The sequence below is a fragment of the Lactuca virosa genome, chromosome 3 (assembly GCF_052849685.1).
Source record: "Lactuca virosa cultivar CGN04683 chromosome 3, Lactuca_virosa_CGN04683_v6, whole genome shotgun sequence".
NCBI classification, from domain to species: Eukaryota; Viridiplantae; Streptophyta; class Magnoliopsida; order Asterales; family Asteraceae; genus Lactuca; species Lactuca virosa.
The window spans coordinates 97,352,427-97,378,496 of NC_136428.1; positions in this window are offsets into that span (position 1 = coordinate 97,352,427).

Below are 26,070 nucleotides of genomic sequence, written 5' to 3' on the forward strand. Positions count from 1 at the left end.
ATAAATCGGCACGGTGCCGAATGTCGTAAAAAGTGAGTTTTTGATAAACTACTTTTTAGCCTTAGTGATCTAAACGAAACTCGTAGTGTTCGTTAAACCGAGAGTAGGTATAAAAAGAATGCCCAAATCTAACTTCGTATGAGGAAGTTATGATTTTTCGAAGTTTCGGCTTAGCAGTAGACAGCTAAAAACTCGAATTTTAGATCGAGTGATTTTTAGCCGACATGACCTAAACGAGAATCGAAGGTCTCGTCATTAGTAGCACAACGGTAAAAAGTCTGACGAAAACGGACGTCGGATGAAGAAGTTATGAATTTTTAACGGATTTCCTGTCCCGGTCTGTTAAAAATAATAATATAAAAATTAAAATCAAAAGTAGCCGACGAAGTCTAAACGAACGTTGTAGAGCGTAATTTTACCTACGCGTGCATATAAAGAACGTCAAAAACGGAGCTCGTATGCGAAAGTTATGGATTTTAGAAGTTTTGGCGCGAAAACCAAGAAAATTCGCATAGTCAAGTTTTTGTCACACCACCCTTCGCATGCAGCCTCCACGTGGCATCTTCTGATTGGACCGCAGCCTCGCGTGGCAACCGCTGATTGGTCCGAAGTCGTCACCCTTCTTCCCCATTGGACCGAAGTCCGGTCCTCTCCTGGTCCGACACGTATCCGAGGAGCCACCCTTCTCGCTTCTCCTTCTGACGCATGGCTGCTGACTCACCCCGTGTCCGAAGTGGTGGACCAATCCGAGCCTCGCACCTGGCCTCCCTCGCATGCGCGCCACCTGCCCTCGCTGCTGCCACGCGCTTCGCCCCCTCGCTGCCGCGTGTCCCTTCTCGGCCGAAGCTCCGGATCTCCCCTCCTATAAATAGAGGGCATGCGAGATTGCCCGGGTACTTTTGGGAATTTGGCATTTTCACCCCCTTTTTCAATATTTTATCCATTTTCGCTTCCCCCGATGCCCCGAGATCATTTCCAATGCCCGGAACACGTCCCAGAGTGCCCGAGAAGCCGGAAAATTTATCTTTTCGGTTTTGAAGCTCGACCCTTCGTAGAGCCCGGTTTCTCAATAAAACTCCCGGTTTTATTGGAAACGATCGTTTTAGGAAACGAATTGCTGCCCGATTTTCATTAAATCAGGTGAGTGTGTAGTCACTTTCACCTTACACATATATATGAAGTATTTACCTTAAAATACGTGCTATGTGTAAATATATTAATTGTTTATTTGAGGTGACTGTTGAATTGATGTTTTATATAAGTTTTAAACTGTATATATTTTTATCTACAAATATGTTGGGTAAAACATGGGTAGATGAATTAGATGATGTGTGATGAAATAAAAGTGATGAGAGGTATCGATGTTTAAGATGGTCTAGTCATCTAGTAGAGTATAGATAACGACCACAGACTATTTTAGATAGTCCAGTGGAACGTTAGTAGACTTGTAATCGGTACGTATGTTTGAACTATATGTTCATAAAGTGTTCTTGAACTATATGTTCCTTAGGTGTTTTTGAACTATGTGTTCATCCGTTAGTTCTTCTTTTTGACACTATTACGTGTCGGGGTACGGGAGCGTACGGGAGTACTTTATTAGTATTTTCCCTATGCTTTTATTTTGAAGAGCTTTGGAGTCTTCGTTTCTTTTGTGAAGTGATCGGACGAGCTTCATGAGTCAATGTTTTCATTTCCGATGCCGGATAGGGGTGAGTCTGGAGGTTCAGACCACAGCCTAGGCATTAGTCAGTGTTTTCATTTCCGATGCCAGATAGGGGTGAGTCTGGGGGTTATATACCTCACGATATTCAGACCATAGCCTAGTCATTGATAACTACCCCTGACTTAATTGTCTTGTGGTTCTTTCTTTTACGAACAAAGGTTCGTGGTTAAACTTATTCCATTCATTCGATATCTTTATCGATCCTTGTTTGCTGCTAGGGGATTTCTGAAGCAGTTTTGTTAGTTGGTTGTTCATATCGATCCTTTAGGCTAGATCTAGTAAGATCACTGTATAGGATCAGTATGTGGGGATCGACGTTGTTAGTGCCTGTTGTATAAACCTTGTGCCTATTTGACATAAATTGTTGAGGAAAGCAATGTTGTCACCCTTTGACATAAATTGCTGAGGAAGCAATGTTGTCATCCTTTGACATAAATTGTTGAAGAAAGCAATGTTGTCACCTTATTGTTTGTCTTATTTGACATAAATTGCTGAGGAAAGCAATGTTGTCACCCTTTGACATAAATTGTTGAGGAAGCAATGTTGTCACCCTTTGACATAAATTGCTGAAGAAAGCAATGTTGTCACCTTATTGTTTGTCTTATTTGACATAAATTGCTGAAGAAAGCAATGTTGTCACCCTATTGGTTGTCTTATTTGACATAAATTGTTGAGCAAAGCAATGTTGTCACCTTATTGGTTGTTTTATGTTAGGATGTCTGGTTTGACATAAATTGCTGAGGAAAGCAATGTTTTCACCCCGTTGGTTGTCTTATTTGACATAAATTACTAAGGAACCACCGAAGCAATGTTGTCACCCTTAGTGAAAATCCTTAGGCTAGGTCCCTTGTGATAGTTGTTTTAGGGACGTAAGGTGAGGATAACGGGAATGGGTAATTAGGGTTGTTTTTGGTTGATGAAACTTAATAAATTATTTGTTGATTGATAAACTTAAAGAGTTTATTATTTCTTGTGGGTTGAAAACCCTATATGCTCACCAGGCTTCCAAGCCTGACCCACTCAGTTTGTTTGTATCACAGGTATGGATACGAAGTTGCTTTACACTGAGAGATTAAAAGAGAAGTAGATCACTAGTGTAAATGAATGTAAGTTTTGTTTATGCTTATGTTTTTGTATTGACAATGACATCCCAATTGTTTTAGTGAATAAAATACATTTCTTCGGAAATGATTTGATAAAATTTTTATCATGTTTTTCTGGGAACAAATTCCGCAACACTTTTAATCAAATGATTACTCTGATTTTATTTTAAAAAGCATAAACGAAATCGGTCTTTTCTGGCCGTGAAATTGGGGATGGCACAGTTGGACATCGTGGTTACTGTTGTTATCGATGACAGACGTAACCGCCTCTCTTCCGCAAACACCGTTGTTCTCCCTCTGTTGTTTTTAGTTAGACTCGCTGCTACCCGTCGCCGCCGCCACTCTAACGTACCCCCCTTCTGCTGCTCCGGTTGTTGTCCTCCACCAAGATTGAGGTTGCGATTGTGTTGTAATTTGCGAGTGTGGTTGTGTATGTGCGTGCTTCAGTCTTTGGAGACTTGTGTGTTTGTGTGTGTGTGTTTGTTGGTCGGAAGTCAATAAGGCACCCACCATGGCAGCCAACCATGGTGGCTGCCGCCCTTTCTGCTTTTTCTGCCACCACCAGCCACCGTGTGTGGGTGGCTGTGTGTGTATATTGGTGTGTGCGTGTTTTAATAAGGACATGTTGAATGAAAATTATTGGTTGGAAATTGAAGAAAAACCCACCACCACCACCGTGAGGTGTTAGCTGCCGTCGTCTAACACCATCTTGATGGCTATATTGGACATTTTAATATTCTTTTGGTGCTAATGTGTGTGAATGATGTAAGAACTTGTATGTGTGTTTGGATTGATAGAATTATCACTCGAACCGCCTCCGTGTGTGGGTGGCTGCCGCCGCAGACCGCCGCCGACCTCCACTGCCCGAGTTGGCAGTGGGTGGTGCCCGATTTATTAAATATATAATTAATTAATTAACTAATCATCTAACTTAAGGAGTTGGAAACCCTGATTAGGGTTTAGAAAACCGTATTGTCAAGAAACCCTAGTTTTTGGAGTTGGTTGGGACCCGCATTAAAACTTTTAATTAAACTTTGAATAATACTTAATAATGCCCCTACAATTAACTTAATGCAATATTGGACTTAATGGATTAAGTACTTAAGGGTTAAGTGTGGAACACTAACCCTAGTTATCATTTTATGTGAAAAAACCCTCGAATCGAGGATATCTATTTGGACCATGACTGGGCGCGTATTTGGGTTGTTGATTGGATATTATTTCATCTGAGAATGACTACGTCAAACCTTAATCAGTCCTACCCTTAGGTGATTAAGTCCTTAATGGGTTAAATGGTATTACTTAACCCTAATCGTCATTTTATGTGAAACCCTAATCGTCATTTCATGTGGGGTAGTCATTGTTGCAAGTGACTATAACATGTGATCAAGTATTGACTCAAGTATCTTCCTGTAAGTGATTGTAAGTGAGTTGAAGCTGGTAGAGTCCTTCATTGCTACAGTGGTTATCTATGTGCATATCGAGGTGAGTTTCGCCTCACTGTACCCGTAAGTCGAAGACTCCAATGTCGGCCCACTATTTTTGGTTATCTGGTAGTAGAGGGATGCCTTAGTGATCTGTTAGATCTGTATTTTGGTATCGAGTATGCTGCTATGCTATAGTGATCTGTTAGATATGTGTTATGATATCGAGTATGTTGTTATGCTGTAGTGATCTGTTAGATCTGTCTCCTGGTATTGAGTATGTTGCTTTGTTGTAATAATCCATAGGAATGTATGTGTATGTGCTTGCTGGTTATCATCTATGGAGTGCCCTTAGGGACTGTCTGTGATCATGTAGGATGAGAACTCTTGGTCTAGGCTCTCCTGCGTATTCCTTGTTTGGTTGTGGCTCTAGAGTAGGACCATCTGTTTGGGTGCTATCTCACCTCTGGTTACTTATGCTTACACATTCTGTGGAGGTTAGTGAAGGGTTTTGAGCATTCTAACACTCCTATGGTGTACATGCAACCCTAGAAACCTTGGATCTATGTTTTACTATGATACATGCAAATTTGATTTCCAAGGTTCATAACCTATCTAGCATAGCATGGGGAACTTTTAAACATAAATGCTAGAAGTAGAACATACCTTATGTTGTTTGGATTCCTTGAAAACCTTATGAGCCTAGCACCTCAAGTGTGATGCCTCAAATGTCTCACACAACACCACAATACTTGGAATAACCTTGAGAGAAGTTCACTAACACCTCAAAATTGGCTAGCCCTCTTTCTTGCTTGTACAAGTGCCGATTTTGCTAGTCTAGGGGTCTTTATATAGTTGTGGCACAAGTAGGGTTACACCATGTAAACCCTAAATGTCATGGCTTTCCATATTCCATGATCTATGGGTTTGTAACCTCCATGGACTATCCATGGAGAACCTTAAGGGTTTTAACCCAATCCATATAAACCATGGATCATTAGCCCACTATACAAGAATAGATGATTTACACAATCAACCCCATATATTTAATTACTCTCTTTTTGATCCCTTAATTAATTCCAAATTAATTCTTTGATCAATACTAATTAAATAATATTATTAATATAATAGAACTTATAAAATATTAATAAACCTTAAGTGTCCTTTCTCTCATTTTGGTCTATCCAAGTATTGCAATTCCATGCAACCCAAATGGACCATGCCAACCGGGTCAAGTACATACCAGAAATAGTTATGGACTTAGACACCTTATCCAACAGTTAGCTGGTATTAGGGTTGTATGCTGTGAGAGGACCAGTAGGCGGTAGGGAGCTGTATGATTGTTGTTTGCCTGTATTATGTGCCTACTTGATCCTGATTGTTTATATGTCGACATATATTGTTTGGTTTGGGTTGAGGCGATCCTGCTTTGTGTAGTAGGCCAAGATACTCGGTGCGGGTCGGCTGTAATTCGTAGGTACGGAGGCTCGCGATGAGCGGTTTGGGTTGAGGCGGACCAGTGTAGACTGAAGGCCAAAAGACACAGGGCGTCCCGAATAGACTGCAGACCTGAGAGGCGTACCAGTCAGGCCAAAGGCCCAGAGAACGGTCCAGATAGGCTGAAGGTCCAGTGAGGCGTTCCAGTCATGCTGAAGGTTCTGTGAGCGTTCCAAATAGTCTGTAGGCCGGTGCGGCGTTCCAGTCAGGCTGAAGGCTTTGTATGCATGTTGTTTGTTATTATGTTTATGTGGTGATATTTTGGGGGAAACTCACTAAGCTTTATGCTTACCCAGTTGTTTATTGTTTCAGGCATCATCAGTAATTGCGGGAAGGCAAAGGCAGGACTGTACACACTTATCAACAACTTTGAAGATTTCGTGTTTCCTATAATACACTAATATTAATAAATGAAAATTTTTGTTGTGAAAATGGGACGTTACAGACATGTGCTTGGTTGCGACATGACAAGGGCTGCAACCCAAGCTCATAATCTTTTAGGGTTTCCTTCGTATTTAAACCCCTAAACTCAGATTTTGGGTTCATAATTCAGCCTCCATCTCTCTCAAACCTCAGAAGCCCTAACCTTAATCCCTTTTGGTGGTTCTTGGCTCATTTTGGTGCTTTTAGTAGCTTGAAGAAGAAAAAGAAGGTGTTATAGTGTGTTGATCCAGCAAGAAACCTCTTCATCATCCTCTTGTGCATATTCCTGACCATTGAAAGTGTCCACGATTCAAACTATATGTTTATAGGTTGCTAGATCTAAGTCCTTTTCCCTTTATCTTCAAGTTTAAGCAAGTTGAAGGGATGAAATTCCATAAATTTGGCAACTTTATGGATCCTTGAATCCATTTGAGTGTTATATTGTTCAGATCTTGAATTTGATTATGTATTAGACCTATACATCATATTTTGGTGATATTTCTCCATGTTTGACCTAGTTTGAGCCTTAGCCTCACATTGAGCATGCATGGCTAAAAAGCATCGATCTTTATATGATTTTGGATGTTAGGAAGCTTTTTAGAAAGTTGGAATTGAAGGCTTAATGGATTAAGGACTCAATACATAAGGATATGTCTCGGCCGACGGTCACGACGTGACATAGAGGGTGTCACGATGTGACGATGGTGGATTCCTCGATTATTTGTACTGATTTGTTCACGATGTGACCAAGGAGGGTTCACGTTGTGGTGTTTGCGGTTTGGGTTGTCTGTGACTGAGTAGGCTATGTTGGAGCGTAGCCGAGTTTAGATCGGGCTGAGTGCGTTCTTACGACGTGACCATGGGCTGGTCACGACGTGAGGGTCAGTCATTGGTGATGTTGACTGTTGACTTTGACCATGACCGTTAACTTGTTGACTTGTGTTGACTTTTGGTCAAGATTGTTGGATTTAAATTATAAACTAAGGTTGGACCTTGTTTTATTCGTTAGGTGTGTTGTAGCACATGTTGCGAGACCTTGAGCTGTAGTTTATCTGGTTTAGTGAGTCAAGTGAGTCTTCTCACTATACTGAGTAGGATGCTAGCTGTCCTTGTGACTCTTGGATTGGTATGTTGGGTTGGGCTCGTTTGTATGTTGGTTGGGCCTGTTTGTATGTTGGTTGGGCCCGTATGTATGTTGGGGTGGGCCCATATGTATGAAGGGTTGGACCTGTTTGTGTTCGGCCCAATTATATGTTTGGTTTGGCCCATTACTATGGGTTGGACCCAATATGTGGGTTGGGTCCGTTGATAGGTATGGTATGTGGTATTTGTTGGATTAAGGTATCTACGCCAATAACTAAATTAGTATATTCTTGAAATAGAAGCAAAGTCCTTTTTGGGTTGCCCTCAAAACTAGTATTTGGAAAGAATGACTTTTGGAGGAAGAGACTGATTTGTTAATTTATTATATGATTAATAAATTGTAACAAATGGTTTATGAATATATTATATGGTTAATATATTAATTTGAACTAATAATAATTAATTGAGAATTAATCGGAAATTAATTGAAATTAATTGAAATTAATTTCGGGTTAATTAGAAATAATTTGAAGTATAAGGACTGAGCTATAATTGTTCAATAGTTGAACAAAATAGGGTTTCTAGAACCTTCTAGATGGGGACAAAATATGGCTAGTCTTTTAGGGTTTCTAGGATAATCATATTGGATAATGATAAGGATACTAGATAATTATCTTGAATTTGAAATATTATTAATTAATTCAAGATTATGATTTCTAGGGTTATCCTACAACTTATAAATAGGACCCCTTGGGATCCCATTTTCGTCCACTCCATACACTCTCACAAGAGCCGAAATTTTTCTCAAGCCTCCTCTCTCCTAAAGTCTTCTTGCTACTAGGGTTTTGGGTACAAGCCATTAGAGGTACCATACCTTTGGTGCTAGCTTTTCAAAGTCTTGAATAAGGATTCTACTTTGATTATTTACAATAATAATAAAAAGGTATGTAACCCTAATTTGATATGAATTTAGATTCCATAGTCTCTCTCCTACGGTTTCTTGATATTCGTAGTTAGTTGCTCAATAGAGAAAACATAGATCCTTTCTAGGTTGCATGTGAACTTAAGGGTTTAAGTGTTTTTCTGCCACATGTTATTTTTTATAACCTAGAAAATCCAACAGTATTCTAGGAAACTCACTAAACTTTGTGATTACGGTTTGTGATCTAACCATTTTCAGGTACTTCCAGTTCCAAAGGGAAGAGCCTAACATGATCACACATCATCCCCTTGATTTTATTCCGCATTGTTATTTGGTTTCACTTTGATGTCGATAATATTTATACTATGATTGGTTTGAAACAATTGGTTGTATCTTTTTGGTGTTTGAAAAATGAAAATTTTACAACTATTTTTCGGACGTTACACACAAGTCGACATCTGCAACTACGATGTTCGTTTTACTTTACTGTTATGTCGTTTAATTTCGTCTAATAAATGGACACTCTTCTTCTACAACTATTTTTCAGACGTTACACACAAGTCGACATCTGCAACTACGATGTTCGTTTTACTTTACTGTTATGTCGTTTAATTTCGTCTAATAAATGTACTCTCTTCTTCTACCTTTCTTATAATCAGATCAAGAATTGATGAAACGTAGTAACTATTAATAATATTTTGGTTTATTATTTGTAACTAATCAACAAATAATTTTCAATATTATTTGTCGTTTTCCTTATATGTCTTGTTTGATCTGATATAATTTCTTTTAACCAATATTTTTAGCGAACATGTTTCCTTATACGAGTGAACATGTCCGAGATCCATAATTTGTAAAAAGGGTATTTTGGTAATTGTGAAAGAACCCGCACAAACAAACTTGCTTCAAATTGAAAGTGGAGGTTATCTCATTGAAAAGGACATTTCAACAACGAGAGATTTGGCATGGCTTGATTTAGTTGAGTCTTTCGTCTTTTGCAAGTGGTTTGTGAATGGTGAGTAATCACACCACAATCAATAGCAACTCCTTGTGCTAGAATGCGCCATAATCGTGTCTCACACTTACACAACCCACCATCCATTTTTGCTTTATAATTATCGGATATAGATCAATCCTACAATAGTAACTTATGTTTTGTGAATAAAGTTCATATAGTTTTTCATATTTAAAGAATCTTTTAATAGTATTTAGAATGAATAAGTTCATTCGTTTGTACTTGAATAATCTTTAACACTATTCGTGAGAAGATTAAACTTTTTTGCAATCATGAACAAAATTCAAGGTAAATTATATATATATATATATATATATATATATATATATATATATATATATATATATATATATATATTAAAATGTAGATGAAAAATACGTTCAATGTCACATAAATACCGTCATTATCATTCATTTCACTAATTATTATTCATTTTTGTTCTTACACATCGTTTTTCACTCATTCTTATTATTACGGAATACGATTATCAAGAACACACTCTGACAGAATAAGAATCATAAAAAAGTTCATAATACCCTTATAGACGATTTAATTAATGAAAACACATGATAATGATAATAGTTATGTGAGGTTGAACATATTCACATTACCAAATAATAATTTTTTTAGTCATTCTCACAAAATAACCCTATCCACACTTCCATATAATAAATGTTCATCCACACACACACACACACACACACACACACACACACACACACACACACACATATATATATATATATATATATATATAATGAAACATCCCAAAAATACAGCCCAAAAAATTCGTTTTAAACCATTAATAAAACCATAGTCATCAAACGTCATATAAAAAAATCATAAACATTGTATCTCAAAATATCATAACAACTGTCAAATATATCATAGTATAAACATCCCAGGCTGAACAAATGGTGTGTGCACTGCAATCATCCTGAACTCCTCTTTTGAAAACTGAAGTACCTGAAACCAAAACTGAAAACTATAAACATGAAGCTTAGTGAGTCTCCCCAAACTACCACAAACCATACACATAATTACATAACTTGGGCCTAGCCTACTGTATCGGGCCCCGCCCGACATCGGACCGAAATCTGGTACACATAAATACATATCAACAATGCATATAACATAAACACATAACATAAACATAACTTTGGGACTCCGCCCAGCTGCATCGGGACGAACCCGACATCGGCTTACCCGACATCGGGCCCCGCTCGGCATCCGACCGCATCGGGCATCGGACCCCGTCCGACATCGAGCTTTCCCTGGCATCGGGCTTGCCCTGGCATACGTACAACATATCATAAACAACTAACATAAGCATATAACTTTCATTGGGCTTGCCCCGGCATCGGGATTGCCCCGACATACAACATATCATATAACATATAAGCTAAAATGCATCGAGCTTACCCCGACATCGGACCGAAGCTCGGAACACATAACACATAACATATAAGCTAACATGCATCGAGCTTACCCCAGCATCGGACCGCAGCCTGGAACACATAACACATAACATATAAGCTAACATGCATCGGGCTTACCCCGACATCGGACCGAAGCCCGGAACACATAAAACATAACATATAAGCTAACATGTATCGGGCTTACCCCGGCATCAGACCGAAGCCCGGAACACATAACACATAACATGCATGAATCACAAAGACATCAAGCATACATATACTCTTCTCGGGACCGCCTCGGCATCGGACCGTAGTCCAGAACTACTATTCATCTAAATGGGTTGGCATTGTGGCGTTAGACCCGTTCCTACTGGAAGAGAACTCACCTCACACTGCTGAAGTCCCACTGAGGAGGATGAGCGGAGACCACCGTGGAACGAAGCAATGCCGACAGCAAGAAATAGAGAAAAAAGGTGGCGATCCAATAGCGAAGGAGCGACGGCAGCGAGCTCGGCAGCGCAGCGGCGGACGGTCTCGGAAGAAGGAAAAACACAACAGTAGCCTCGGTACCGGCCTTCAGGCCCGTCATCGGAGTCGCATGGAGTCGTCGGCGGTTCACTATGGTCTCACGGAGGCGGCGACTGGCACGAGGGGTGATAAGGTGAGGGTGGCGGCTGGTGTTGCATTGTAGGGTTAGGGGTTTGGGGGTAACGTCCTTAACACAGGAATGACAGGTCACCGGGTTTAAATCCCGTGTTAATGCAAACTTTCACCCATTTATTCATTATTAGTCCCTCCCTACAATATCTTCTTCAACTTAAATCCAACATTTACCCTTTAGCCCCTGATCCCATCAATTCCTTTCATAATAGGTCCTTAAATTACCAATCAGTCCCCTAAGCCTTCAAATCTTTTCAATTTAAATCCAACAATTACTAAACGCACCCTGACTTCTGAAATCTTTACAAAATAAGTCTCGAATTTACACTTTAACCCACGAATAATCCAATTAATAACATTTGGCTCCCAAAAACCAACGCCCTACTAAATACTATGGATTTTAAAACCAAGATTCATTTATTAATCTTTATCTATTTATTTATTTAACAAACGGGATGTTACAACTCTCCACCACTAAAATTAGATTTCGTCCTCGAAATCATTCCTTGCCATTCCTTACATGCCAAACCACTCAAGTAACATGGCCACAATCCTGGGTACATCCTAGCCTTTTCAAGGCAATCAAAATCATCCCTCGTAGGGTTCTAAAACCCGAAAATAAACAAACCCCTGGCAACAATCACATATACTCAGTCTGAAATTTGTTGTCTCTAGATGGTCTGAATCCCTGACAAACCAATCATACTGAATCTTTATCGTTGAATCTAGTCTGTTTATCCCTCAACTGACTACTCAACTTCTGATAACTTGAGGCTCCCACTAGAAAACTGAAATCACAGACCCAATTATCCATGTAGGTCATTTACCATAACCCAAGCAATATGTTATTCCGTCCGAACTTGCAACCTAAAACCCAAATACTAATACTGCCAATCGCTGAAACTGTCCGAACAATGAACTGCCTGAAGCAGTATGCTGCCACATGACTATTTGCCAAAATCTACCGAGACCTCCCTGGTCTAAATTTGTTATCCAATCATCTGAAATACCGGGTTCCGGCCCGGCTGTGAAACGAAAGGACTCCTTACTTAGTTGTCTCTCACGACTTCTGAACGAAATCCTTCTCTGGAACTAGTTGGCACTAGTTATCATGCCACTACGACTCTAACAACTTTCTGATCTAACCTATCGGGTCCATGCGTCGAATCCTGTCATCATCAAATCCAAGACTAAAAGTGATTGCTACCTGACCAATGGTAGCCTTATCTCACACATCCTTAAGCAGTCCATTACTTCCATGATCTCATAACTGTAGTAACGCTCCTACAGTCTTATCACTGGCTCAACCAGATCTAGTCCATCTGGGTAATTCCGAAATCCAATTTGTGGATTTCCCATATCCTCACTGTTGCGCCCGAACTGGTGGGTACTACTGCTCCTTCTGCGTTCTAACAACACGCTCATGCCATCTACCAACCTAGTGAATGTTACGGCTACACCCGTAGTCTCACGACACTCTATCACTATCTGCCAACCTTGTGAATCCTACAGCTACACCCACAGACTTACAACACTTTCCCATACTAACTGGCTGCTAGTGAAGGCTACGGCTACACCCGCAGACATACAATACTCTAACACTATCTAGATGCTAGTGAATGCTACGGCTACACCTGCAGACTTACAACACTCTAACACTATCTGGCTGCTAGTGAATGCTACGGCTACACCCGCATACTTACAACACTCTCTCACACTATATGGCTGCTAGTGAAGGCTACGGCTACGCCTGCAGACTTATAACACTTTCCATACTGGGTCGAACACGCGCTTGACCTAACACTCAACTGAATTCATGTACTGACTGGAATCCCCAGCCTGATTCCTTAAGACATGCTATCACGTGTCTCGTTGCATCAGTACCGCACTCATGTCTGTGATCGAAGCGTCACAGTGAACCACGAAATCATCCATACCCTCTGGCAGGGTCAGAATCGGTGCCTCGTGCAACCGCTGTCTGAGAGTCTCGAAGGCTGCCTGCTGCTCGGGCCCCTAGAGAAAGGTCACCGACTTCTTGGTCAGTCGGGTCAAAGGAACTGCAATCTTGGAGAAGTCCCGTATAAATCTCTGGTAATAACCCGCTAGACCCAGGAAACTCCGAATCTCAGTTGGAGACCTCGAAATCTCCCACTGCATCACGGCCTCTATCTTGGCCGGATCGACTAGTATACCCTTCTAGTTGACAAGGTGCCCAAGGAATTACATCTCGCGTAACTAGAACTCACATTTGGAGAACCTTGCAAAAAGTCTTTCCCTCCTCAAAGTCTCTAGCACCTCCCTCAGGTGCTCCTCGTGCTGCTCCTCAGTCTTGGAATAAACCAAGATTACGCTGTACTCTCCCAATCCCGTAATTGCTACACCGAATCTGGCCCTGCAAGCCTCTCTAAAGCTTATCTAAAATCTTGGGTCTCTTCCCGAGACCCTTCAATATAAGCAACTGATTTGGTTCCCTTTTACCACTGTGCTCCAAGTCCATATCCCGTTCTCGAGCTCTAGAAGTCATATTATCCAGGGTCTTGCACCCCGAGATACTCACGATCTTCCTGCTATCATTATGCAGTATGTCATGATACCTCACCTTCTTCGTTTCCTCATCTGCTGCATACTGTGGTACCAAATAAGCTCTTTCCCGAGACTTGGCAGTGATCTCTGCCACAGTCTCAGTCGTTTGGTGGAGATCTAACCACTCTTGCGCCAACTGCTGCGCCTCAATCGCCTGGGCAAAGTCTGCCTGGAATCTGGTCGAAAAGTCATCCCATGACATAACATCGACTACATCATCACCCAACTCACTACCAACCTCTTCCCTTCAATCACGTGCTCTGTCCTTCAGGAGACAGGAAGTAAGTCAGATCTTGTCCCCTTTCGAGACAACGACTGGTACGAAAGCGTTGGCGACAACTGCCAACCATCCGCTGCTAGCAATGGGGTCCCTAACCCCCATGATAATCTGGAGCTTTACCAGCTCTGAACTCCCGAATCATCAACGTACGCGTCCCTATCATGTCTGCCATCTCAGTGAGGAATGCACTCGGCCTCTCATCATAAATCTCTAAACTACCCTCCCCGATCATACCGAAGATCACAGGAGTCTGGTAAGTGATACGGTGCGTAATCTTAGATGGAATGAACTCCGTCATCTGATCATCGAGCTTCCCGGCTACAGAGTCCGAGCCTGATCCCTCGTCGACACCAGAACTACCATCTGGTCTACCACGTAGCGTCACTATACTCAGAAATATACCATCACAATCACCATAATACTCGTCAAAACTCGAGGGATCTTACACACTACAAGTTCCCTGGTCTTATCTCAACCTTCCTTGATTCGAGTACGGATCCTCTGCTTTCAGGAGTACGGGCCCATACTACCTTCCACATTTATTCGTACTTTCCTCAGGAACTGCCTTGACTCCACCAAGTCCCTTCTACTGCTACTGCTCTCTACTACTCTCATCCTAGGCTTCCCCTAGGGTAATCACCATCCCACTCTCCGCCATCAGTTTCATAAGAAGTCCCTGCTTTCTTCCCCTAACTAGCTCGCGAATATTATTACATATTACTCAGACTAGATAATTCTTCGAATGAGAGATCCTACCCTACAACGGTTGGACTCAAACAAGAGATGCGAAATAGAGCTAGACCTAACCTTCTGAAGTTATTTAGTCCTTGCGATATGTAACTTAACATATTCATTTACTAGTTAGTGAAAGACATCTAGAACTCCTAAAAGCACAAAGCAAGCAGCATTCGGACATTGAGTACACATAATCAAGCATATAATACTCAGGCTATCATCCTCACTAATATGTACTAGCATGCAGTTCTCATAAATCTTAAACACATATAACAGGCACATAAGGCATCCTTCCTAGATCCTTAGTCCTAATCTAGCATGCAGTTCTCATAAAGCTGGTACACATATAACAGGCACATAAGGCATCCTTCCTAGATCCTTAGTCCTAATCTAGCATGTAGTTCTCATAAAGCTGGTACACATATCATAACATAAACTTGTATGGGTAATTTGGGAGTACTTACTTGAGCTCGGCTGATTGCATGCACCACACCCTTTTTTCTTTTCAAAGTTCTTTTCTTTCTCAAAATTCTTTTTGCTTTTTCTAAAACTCTTTTCTTTTCTCAAAATTCTTTATACAAAAATTGATTTTCCTTTTGAAAATTTCTATACCAATTCCTTAGTTTGAGTTCAGACACACCCGAAAGTGTGCCCGAATCCCTCAAACCAAGGCTCTGATACCAACTTGAAACATCCCAAAAATACAGCCCAAAAATTTAGTTTTAAACCATTAATAAAACCATAGTCATCAAATTTTTATATAAAAAAATCATAAACATTGTATCTCAAAATATCATAACAACTGTCAAATATATCAGAGTATAAACATCCCAGGCTGAGCAATCATCCCGAGCTCCTCTTTTGAAAACTGAAGTACCTGAAACCAAAACTGAAAACTGTAAGCACGAAGCTTAGTGAGTCTCCCCAAACTACCACATACCATACACATAATCACATAACTTGGGCCTAGCTCACTGTATCGGGCCCCGCCCGGCATCGGACTGAAATATGGTACACATATAAACATATCAACAATGCATATAACATAAACACATAACATAAACATAACTTTGGGACTCCGCCCAGCTGCATCGGGACGAACCCGACATCGGGCCCCATCGGGCGTCGGACCCCGTCCGGCATTGAGCTTGCCCCGGCAAACGTACAACACATCATAAACAAAGGGATATCTTCAGAAAAGTCCCAATATTTTGGCAAATTTTTAATAAAGTCCTAAATTTTATTTTTTGAATAAAAAAGTCCTGACTTTTTCATCTTTTGAATAGAAAAGCCCAAGAAACCGGATAATTTATTCACTTTAGCCCTTTTTGACCTGCTCAGCAGGTCATGGGACCAAATTGTTAATTTTTCGAAAATAATTGGACTTTTTTTGCAAATTTCGTCAAATTTTTTATATAATGTATAAACATAATTTTTTACATATCTATATCTATTTTTACGTATTTTTATATTTTTTATGTTTTTATATGTATATATTTACGTATTTTTATGTATTTTAAATGTATAAACGTATTTTTTTTACTTATTTATATGTATTTTTAACCATTTTACATATTTTTTTATGTATTTTTATGTATGATGTATTTATATGTATTTTTATATATTTATACGTATTTATGTATTTGTTAAGCTTTTTATATAGATGTTTATGTATTTTAAGTGTATAAACGTATTTTTCACGTATTTATATCTATTTTTAAGTATTTTACATATTTTTTATGTATTACGTATATATGTATTTTTTAAAAGTTTTTTATATAGATGTTTTTGTATATTTATGTCTTTTAAATGTATAAACGTATTGTTTTACGTATTTATATGTATTTTTTTAAAGTATTTTACATATTTTTTGTGTGTTTTTATGTGTTTTTTTATGTATTATGTATTTATATATATATTTTTGCGTATTTATATATTTTTTTTAGTTTTCTTATATAGATCTTTATGTATTTTTATGTATATTAAATGTTTAATTGTATTATTTTTACGTAAAAAATATATAAACACGTAAAAATAATACAATTAAACATTTAATATACATAAACATCTATATAAGAAAACTAAAAAAATACATAAATACGCAAAAATACATATAAATACATAATACATAAAAAACACATAAAAACACACAAAATATATTTAAAATACTTAAAAAATACATATAAATACGTAAAACAATACGTCTATATATTTAAAATACATAAATATAAAAAAACAACTATATAAAACACTTAAAAATACATAAATGCGTAATACATAAAAAATATGTAAAATACTTAAAAATAGATATAAATACGTATTAAAATATGTTTATACATTTAAAATATGTAAATATATACATATAAAAACATAAAAAATATACAAATACGTAAAAATAGATATAGATATGTAAAAATATGCTTATACATTATATAAAAAATTTGACGAAATCTGCAAAAAAATCTCATTATTTTCGAAAAATTAACAATTTGGTCCCATGACCTGCTGAACAGGTCAAAAAGGGCTAAAGTGAATAAATTAGCCGGTTTCTTGGGCTTTTCTATTCAAAAGGTGAAAAAGTCAGGACTTTTTTATTCAAAAAAAAAAATTAGGACTTTATTAAAAATTTGCCCAAAATATTGGGACTTTTATGGAGATATCCCCATAAACAAATAACATAAGCATATAACTTTCATCGGGCTTGCCCCGACATACAAAGCTAACATGCATCGGGCTTACCCCGACATCGGACCGAAGCCCGGAACACATAACACATAACATATAAGCTAACATGCATCGGACTTACCCCAACATCAGACCGAAGCCCAGAACACATAACACATAACATATAAGCTAACATGCATCGGGGTTACCCCGACATCGGACCGAAGCCCGGAACACATAACACATAAAATATAAGCTAACATGCATCGGGCTTACCCCGACATCGGACCGAAGCCTGGAACAGATAACACATAACATGCAAGAATCACAAAGACATCAAGCATACATATACTCTTCTCGAGACCGCCCCGACATCGGACCGTAGTCCGGAACTACTATTCATCTAAACGGGCCGACATTGTGGCCTTAGACCCATTCCTACTGGAAGAGAACTCACCTCACACTGCTGAAGTCTCGCTGACAAAAATCCTAGCTGCTGGATGACAGATTCTCGAATCTGTCAACATCAAAATAACACCCAATTAATAATTGGGTCCCCAACACATATCCATAAATCCATGCTTGGGGTAAAAGACTACTTTACCCCTAACTTAGCTTGACTCAAGCCCAAGGCCCAATCCAAAGGCCCAAAAGTCTAATAGTGAACCAAGGCCCAACTATGGCCCAATTTTCCAAATTGGGCCCAAACCTCTACATGGTCTTGCCTTAAGGCCCAACCATTTATTCTTGGTCCAACACTTGGCATTCTAATGGCCCAATATCATATAACCATCAAGGCCCAAACTATGGCCCAATTTTCCAAATTGGGCCCAAACCCTCTTATGGGCCATACCCTAAAGCCCATCTAAATATTCTAGTCCATATAATCATTCTTGGGTGGCCCATTATTGGCCCAATTACGAAAACCCAATAGAAATGCCCAACTCAAGGCCCAAGTGAAATTAGGGTTTCATATAAAATGACAAATAGGGTCAAGTGTTTCTCACTTAACCCATTAAGGACTTAATCCATTAAGTCCATCACTCTACTAGATAAATCATAAAGTGTGATTGGGTGTAATTCACAATTCCATTTCAATAGCCCAAATGTGGGTCCCAATAAATCCAAGGCCCATAAATCCAATGTTAGGGTTTTCTAAACCCTAACTAGGGTTTCCCACCCAATCATAGCCCAATAGGCCCAAAACTAAATCTTTAAGCCCATTAGGGTTTCATTAGGTCAATTAGGGTTTTGCTAGTCGGGAACCACCCACTACCACCTCGGGTAGTGGTGGTCAACGGCGGCTTATGGCGGCGGCCATCACCTTACGGTGGTGGTTTTGAGTTTCTTTTCATTATTCTTTTTGCTAATTACAATTACAATGCTCTAATCCAAAAATAAACACACACTAACTAACATAAACACACATACACACAGCCACCCTAGTGGTGGCCAGCGGTGGCACGTGGTGGCAGCCACCAACTCACGGTGATGGTGGTGGTGGTGACTTCCTTGGTGTTCCAGCCACACAAAACACACACACACACACTCCAAATGCAAAATACACTCCAGCCACCCACCTGGTGGCTAACGGCGGCAATAGTGAAGATTTTACGATGGCAGCCACCACCTCACGGTGGTGGCGGTGGTTTCTTTTGTTTCTCAGTCAAGCAGCAACACTGGTACGCACTTGCTTGGAAATCTGGAGGCAACCACCACTTGGTGGTGCGTGACGATGGCAGCGGCAGCCCTAACGGCCACAACGGTGGCTAAAGGCGGCGTTGCAGCAACGAACTAGAGAGGAGAAGGGATGAGGAGGATGAGCGGAGACCACCGTGGAACGAAGCAATGCCGACACCAAGAAATAGAGAAAAGAGGTGGCGATCCAAAAGCGAAGGAGCGGCGGCAGCGGGCTCGGCAGCGCAGCGGCGGACGGTCTCGGAAGAAGGAAAAACGCAACAGTAGCCTCGGTACCGGCCTTCAGTCCCGTCATCGGAGTCGCATGGAGTCGCCGGCGGTTCACTATGGTCTCACGGAGGTGGCGGCTGGGACGAGGGGTGATAAGGTGAGGGTGGCGGTTGGTGCTTCATAGTAGGGTTTGGGTTTGGGGGGGGTAATGTCCTTAAGACGGGAATGACAGGTCACCGGGTTTAAATCCCGTGTTAATGCAAACTTTCACCAATTTATTCATTATTAGCCCCTCCCTACAATATCTTCTTCAACTTAAATCCAACATTTACCCTGTAGCCCCTGATCCCATAAATTCCTTTCATAATAGGTCCCTAAATTACCAATCAGCCCCTAAGCCTTCAAATCTTTTCAATTTAAATCCACTAATTACTAAACGCACCCTGACTTCTGAAATCTTTACAAAATAAGTATCGAATTTACACTTTAACCCACGAATAATCCAATTAATAACATTTGGCTCCCAAAAACCAACGCCCTACTAAATACTATGGATTTTAAGACCAAGATTCATTTATTAATCTTTATCTATTTTATTATTTAACAAACGGGATGTTACATATAACTTATATATTTTTTATATTTAATAATCCTTAGAATAATAAATAAATTCATTATTTTGTAGTTGAATAAACTTTAACAATATTCATGAGAAAATTAAATTTTTTTACATGCATGAAATGAGAAGTATATATATTTTTTGTGAAAAATTACAACAATATAGTATACACAATGAAACCATCACTGTTAGGTCATAAATTGTGGTTTATACTTTTCTATTCTTAGGATATTATAGTTCTCGGTCTATGACCGAAAACACCATGTTTTGGTGTTGTTTGGATCAAAATCACATGTGATTTTGGTTAGGCTTATATTGCTTTGTTTAGGTTTTGGGCTTGGGCTTGGTTATTAGGGCTAGGTATATATAGTGTTATTTAGGCTTGAAAATTAGTGAGATTAGAGTGTGGGACGTTCTAAGGGCTGACATATTGCCTAGAACACGTTTTGGAGAGAAACCAAGAGAGAACAGTGTGTAATCAACATCTTATGTACCTAACTATTCAATCTAATAGTGTGCATTAGAGATTAACTATTTGTGTTCTTATTTCATCTTATTTCTTGCATTATACACTTTGATTGGGATTCCGCACCATCAAAGTGAATCCGATTGATCCGTAGGAGAATTCGGGACTTACAAGTGGTATCAGAGCAAGGATCGGTTGCAATCGGGTCATTGCAAGATATTTTTAAGAGCTAGTCTAGGAAATTCTTGGTATTTTTAATTTATATTTGACGAATTTTTGGCCATTGTTCTTCGTGTTCTTCATATTTTAGGATTTTAGATCGAGTTTGGCATTAAAATATTGAAAATCCCGTGTTTTTGGAAAATTTTGGGTGATTTTTGGCCAAAATTTGCGAAATCCCATCGAAACCCTCGGTCTCGGTCAAACCCTAGGCGGCCAGCAGCAGCTTCGGACGTTCTCGGTTCGGCCTCGGAAATCTCGGACGCGCCTTAGGGGTTGTTTGATATGGTGTCTAACCGGGTCCAAAGAGGGACTGGGTCCATAAAATACCAATTGGCATGTTTGGTAGGGATTATAGAGGCAGGGACTCAGTCCAATATGTGGACTCGGTCCAATAAAAACAACAAACTCGGTCCTTGGTTTTTATTTGATGGACCGAGAAAATAAAATCAAAAACCAACGTTGCCCTACAAAAGTTGCGACTGGTTCTGATTTCATCCCCTCTCTCAAACAAATAGAGTTCCATTCACGATCAAAAGCAAGAGAGGAGCAACTGTTATCAACAGCAACAACATCAACAGGTATCGGTTTTCTTGTTTTTTTTTGTCCTTATTTTTTCTCTATTCATCAACAGGGCATGGCCTGAACTTGATAGATTTTTTATTTTATAATTCAATTTTCATGTTCTTGATTCTTAAAATATCCATGTTTGTACCCATATTTGCAATCGGATGGCAATCATATTCATACCCAGCACCGATGTACATGATGTAGATTGTAGGCATTAGGGGTGGTGTACCGAATCTGGCCTGTTAAGGGAATAAAATGACACTATTTATAATACTTATATACTGGAACTCGAAGATACAGAAGCAGACTATTAATGTGAAGTTGTCATGAATTCTTGAAGCTATTTTTTACTATGTAATGTACAAATTTTACTACATTAGAGACAAGTGAAGTTAAGCTTTTAGTATGCATTGCCTCTCTTGTCTTGTTCAGAGTGTAGTCAACATCTGGCATCTAAGAGCTATGGATTGAACAATCATGTTTCTTTAAGAGCTATGGATTGAACAATCATGTTTCTTTTTCTTGTTGTTTATCTTTTCACTTTAAGAGTCATCAACTTTTTTAATAAAAAATACACTTGTACAAAAGCTTTACCATATTTGGGAAAATGCCAACCATAAACATGAATTTTACTCTTATATTTATATAATTTATGTTAATTAATGAATATAGATTTGGAGTGTTCATAAAAACATATATATATATATATATATATATATATATATATATATATATATATATATATATATATATATATATATATATATATATATATTGAAAAAGTAATATGATGTTGGGAACATGAAAGTGCACGAAGAAATAGTAGAAAAGTAGTGTGAAAACATTTACCATTTAAATGATGTACTTTTTTTTATTATGTATGACAATGTGTATTTGCATTTTGTATTACACTTTGTATTTGGATTTTAAATCATATATGTTTAATTTGGATTTTATGTGATAATTTTCATTTTTATAATTATTTTATCCAGCACAAGGGACAACACAAGGATAATATGGTCATTTTTGTCATTCAGCACAATCAGTCAGATAAATAATCAAACAACATAAACTCAGTCAGATGTGGACTCAGTCAGCATTTCTAACCCAGTTAGCTTCTAACTCAGTCAGCTCTAACCCAATCAGCAACTATCAAACGACCCCTTGGACGTTCTCGGTCAGAGGCCGTTTTCGGAGCCAGCAACGATTTTGGACGGGCGCGAAGTTCACGGTGAGAGGCGAGAGTTTACGGTCAGAAGCGAGGGTTTGCGCTCCGCTGCTTCTGTTTACGGTGCGAGATCTTGGCCTCGGATTTCTCTCCTATTCTCGGATTTTGCCCCTTTTTTCTCGGATTCGGATCAGCCCCTCGCAATCTCGGCCTAGATTTCGGAATTTTCACATTTTAGCTTATTTTTGGACAAATTTCCATATTTTTGATCCAACAATTTCGTTTTTGGTCCTTAGGCCTCATATTTGATCAAAAAGTCACGTTTTTGGTCAAATACTCTCGTTTTTAAGTCAAATATTCTCGGTTTTAGTCTAGAAATTTTCGTTTTCGGTTTAGAAATTTTTGTCTTCGGTAAAGGTTATTCTTTTTGGATAAAGAACTTTGACTTTCATGTTTGACTTTCAAAGTTGACTTTTGACTTTAAGTTTGACCTTTGACTTTTAACTTTGACTTTCTCGTTTAAATTTCAAGTTCTTCACGTTTGACTTTCAGATTTGATTTTTAAGTTTGTTTTTTTTATTATTTGACTTTTCAAGTTTTGACTTTTCACGTTTGACTTTTAATTTTGACTTTTCAAGGTTGACATTTTCAAGTTTGACTTTTCAAGGTTGACTTTTAAGTTTGACTTTTCAATTTTGACCTTTCAAATATGACTTTCAAGCTTGACTTTCGAGTTTTAAATCAAAGGGAACTTAAAACAATTACTATTTTTGGTAAATTATCATTTTTGGTGAATAATGAGTTCATCAATCACAAAAGAGGTCAATGAAACTTCCTGTTGTCAAGCATGTAGTGATACAATTAAACTTTATCGTGATCAAATTGATATATTAATTAGGGAAGTTGAGGACCTTAAATATGAAGGATACACTCTTAGGAAGGCTCAAAAACCCTTAAAACAACAATTAGAGGCCCAAACAAAAGATTTAAAAAGAATAAAGGAAGAATATAGTATTAATTGTGAAAAATACAACTATGCTCAAGTAGAGATTGCCAATCTAACTGCCAGGCTTGACACATTGAAAAATAAGTTTGAAAATGCAGACTTTAATTTTAAAAAGTTTGATGTGTCAAGTAAGAAATTAGAGTCCATGATTAAAAAACAGTTAAAATTTAAAGATAATCAGAATAAGGGTCTAGGTTATCACAGTGTTCCACCTCCCTTTAATGACAACTATAACCCACCCCTTGAGACCAACGAGGAAGAAATTCTTACTCAGTATGGCCAAACCCTTGTCCCAGCTTCAGTTAAGACTGAATCATCTGGGCCTACTGAGGTTATTAAGGTGAATGTTTCTGATGCTTCTACGTCATGTGCAGGTAAAGTAGTGGAAGATGAGAACAAGGAGAACACTATTGAAAAAACAAATGACTCCTTGAACTCTGAATCTGTTGCTTCTAATCAACCTGTTGTTGATAAATACAGGCCACCAATTCAAGCTACACAGAGTGTCTGTTGCAAGTGTGCTTGTGGGAACAATCAGAGACAAGGCAAGGGCACGCCACCAGGGGTGGGAAGAAACAATTCCTATGTGAAGAAACAGACGTGTTTTCACTGTGGAACACCTGGACACATTGCCAGAAATTGTCCAAATCGCGCATATGTTCCCTACTACGCACAAGGATGGCAAAATGCGCCAAGAGGGAGATTCTCCAAAGGAAATTATTCGAGGTCACAATCACGAAATGGTGACTGGAACGCGACAAAGGCCAAGAATCAAACTCCCAACAACAAGAAGGGAATGCCGGCCAAGAAGTCCAATCCAAGAGATGCTCCGGTGAAACCAAAATCAGTTAGATCAAAGTCATCTCGAAGATCGGCTTCAAGTTCAAAATCAAGTGCCGAGGCATCCATCCGCTCGAACAAGAAATGGGTTAAACCCAACTACAGATGGGTACCAAAGGTTCAATCTCCCAAATCTTTAAATGATTCTAACATTTCTTCATCTTCTGTTTGTGATAAACAGGACACGTCATGAGAGAGAGTACCTTGCGTTGATGAAAAAGGTCAACCCAGTTTCAAAATGGACTGGGTTTCAAAGACCAACTGATCCCGCTCTGTCTTGGAGCTGCGATGAAGGAATATCATCAGACATCGGTTTGTTGATAGTAGTTGTTCCAAGCACATGGTAGGGGACATCTCTCAACTATACAACATTCAGAACTTTAAGTGAGAATATGTGTCCTTTCCGGGAAAGGAAGAAAAGGAAAGGATCACAAATGGGGTTTGTGCTTAATGATGTGAAGAATTTTTGGATCTGTTCCGAGATTGAAACACAGCTAAGGCTGAATTCGTTGTTGCTTGCGTCTTCAATTGCTGACTTTCGGTTTGAATTCTTTCGATGCTCCTGAGTTTTTCTTAAAATGATTCGTTTCAAAGACAAAGTTATTTTAATTTTGCGCACTTATTTTATTTCTTCCCGTGCTCAATTTAAGGGGGAGAAATCAAAATACAAAAAAAAATAGAAAAATCAAAAATCAAAAATTTTACATTTTGTATTTTACTTTTGTTTTTAGTTAAATTTGTTCATATTTTCTTATATGCACAAATTTAGGGGGAGAATTAAAAAAAACAAAAATTTGTAAAATTTTAAAAAATACAAAAAAATTTCATTTATGTTTTTATTTCTTTTTCAGAAAAATCAAAAATCCAAAAAATAGTGTTTTTAGCGTATTTTACTTTTATTTTTATTTCTTAGTGTGCTAAGTTTAATTTTTTTTTTTTTATGTTTATCTCAAAATTTTTTATTTGTCTTGAAAAGTGAATTCAGGAGAAGATGAGACTCAAGTAGTATGTATCGAGATATTTTGAGCAAGGAGAAGAAATCTGAAAGTAGAAAGGAATTGACGGTCATTACACTTCACACTACTTTCACAAGGAATTGACGGAAAATTCATATGCGAGTGATAGACTCTTTCAGATTGAGACATATACCAGTCTTAACAGGAGTCTTCGCATCAAATGTTAATGATCAAAGGTCATTTTCACCATGGCCAATGTGAAACACCCAACCATTCTACACCCATATCTAAAGTTTTCTCCATCAAATCATTTCCACGTACCGGTACCCCTTGAGGTTCGAGTATAAAACAACTCGGCTGACGGTTGCCAAAAAGTCTGTGTTTATGATCTTAGATGTCGTTGTCACCATGACTCTAAGTGAAACCCAAAATCCAAAACCATTTAATTCTGAATTGACGGTGAACATTTTTTATGTTCTAGATTTCACTCATGAATTGACGGATAATGGCTCATACCTGGTGTGACATTATATAAAATGCCAGTCAGGCAGTTTCTTTTTAAGAACTGTCATATCTACGGAATTGAAAGTCTGAAACGGTACAAATTGTCAGATTGGTCTTGTCAGCTTTCTTTACCTAAGAACTGTCACGGCACCAGGACGATTCACCCAACGGGGAAACATGTATCGCTGAACGTCTCGCCAAGGGCCAAGTTAACTCGTTAACTTGATAACTATATTGAGATCTATGATCAAGGATATACAGGGGCTAACATCAAAACTAGCCAC